The sequence below is a fragment of the Rattus norvegicus genome, chromosome 3 (genome assembly GCF_021556685.1).
Source record: "Rattus norvegicus strain SHRSP/BbbUtx chromosome 3, alternate assembly SHRSP_T2T, whole genome shotgun sequence".
In the NCBI taxonomy this organism is placed as follows: domain Eukaryota; kingdom Metazoa; phylum Chordata; class Mammalia; order Rodentia; family Muridae; genus Rattus; species Rattus norvegicus.
Genome location: NC_141536.1, coordinates 118,916,222 through 118,917,969, shown reverse-complemented (window position 1 = coordinate 118,917,969; position 1,748 = coordinate 118,916,222). Strand labels below are relative to the sequence as shown.

Here is a 1,748-nt window from a genome sequence, read left to right as displayed (position 1 = left end):
CCATTGAATGTTGGTTTATCATTCTCGGTTGATTCCCTTCTTTCCTTTCTTTTTCAACTATAAAGAAGTGTTAAATACTCTTTATTTGATATCATACATAAACCACCGTAAATGCCTTTCAGTGGTGAAAGGCAGCATCACTGATGTAGGGAATTCTTTTTTTTTTTTTTTTTGGTTCTTTTTTTTCGGAGCTGGGGACCGAACCCAGGGCCTTGCACTTTCTAGGTAAGCGCTCTACCACTGAGCTAAATCCCCAGCCCCAGGGAATTCTAATTAAAACAGCAATGTCAAGAATAGTTCCTTCCTGGTGTTTAGCATTGCCTGTCAGAGGCCAGTGAACACACACTGAAGCACGGGTGAGTCTTCTTGTTTCTGAGACAGCGATAGAATTTTCCCAGTGTTTAAACATATTCATAGACCCAGTTATACAGATCTAAGTATAAAAACACTCAATAGGTTTGAGGTGACAGCCACATATTTATGGAAAGTAAAACATTACTAATTAAGTCCAGTCTTATCTTGAGAAAGGGAGAGCAGTGATAGCATGTATTCAATTGGAAGTGTTACTTTAAAAGAGATCATGTCCACCTATGACAGGTCAGTTTTACTTAAATCAAGGCTGTCCAACAAAAACATTGTTAGCCATTCATGATCTGAATTTGGTGTATGAATTAAATTATGGTATACATTAAAAGCCATACGACATTTGTTTTGTAATAAATAAGACAGTAGAATTACTCATTAGCAGCCTTTTAAAGATAAGCTATTAGGTCCGCCCTTTCTCCCTTCTTAATTCCAGTGAAGATCATTTTTGTTCCAGAGATGTACTTTTTGGGATTCTCCAAATACTCCATCAAGGTATCCTCTCCTCAGGTGATGCCTTTGTTCTTGTTGGTGTCTGTGTAAGAGAATTCAGCAGCCTGGCCTGTCTTCCACCCAAACAGACCACGGAGGTTTGGTCCAGTCTCATGTTTGCCTCTCTTCTCCACAGTGTGACACTGGGCACACTTCTGAACAAAAATCTCCTTGCCTTTTTCAACATTACCCATTTTAAATTCAGTCTGGCTGGTCAACACCACCAACATTCAGGCTCTTAGATGTCCTACTCTCTCCCTTCTTTCCTTTCCTTTCTTTTTCTCTCCCTCCCTTTTTTCTTTATGTTTGGAGACAGAGTCTCTTAGCCCAAGTTGGCCTGTTCTACCCTCTAAGTAGTTCAAGCTGACCTCACACTCAAAGCAACGCTTCTGCCTCAGCTTCCTGAGTTCTCAGATTATTGACATGTACCACCGTGTCCAGCTCGTTTAATCTTGTTTTGCTTTTACTGTGTCCAAAGGAAAAGTACACTACATTTAAGAGCCCCCATGAACACCGCCTGAAGCAGCTTAAGGGAAATGATGCTCTTGTTCAAGATGCCTGCTGACTTGGACAGGTGAAAACCTGCAATCAGAGAAGTCGAGGCAGGAGACTCAAGTTCAAGGCTGACCCAGGCAACATAATGAGACCTTGTTTGAAAGAGAAGGGGGTTAGGAATCAGGGCGCTGGGTTGGTTCCCAAGCATGAGGACCTGAGTTTGGAATCCAGGGACCACTGGACAGTGATTGGGGAAGACGTGACATTGACCTCTGGCCTCCACACATAGGATGACATGTGCCCTCATATATATGTGCACACAGCCCCATACACATATAACATATTCCCATGCCATGTATATAAATTGCTACCAGTACTGGGACAGAAGGGGTCATAAA

At 42.0% G+C, this 1,748-nt stretch overlaps 1 pseudogene; it reads right to left on the bottom strand.

Annotated features, from left to right (window-relative positions):
• Window positions 1-705: 705 nt before the first annotated feature.
• LOC147995693 (cytochrome c, somatic pseudogene) lies at window positions 706-1,049 on the bottom strand (annotated as a pseudogene).
• Between the last annotated feature and the right edge of the window lie 699 nt (window positions 1,050-1,748).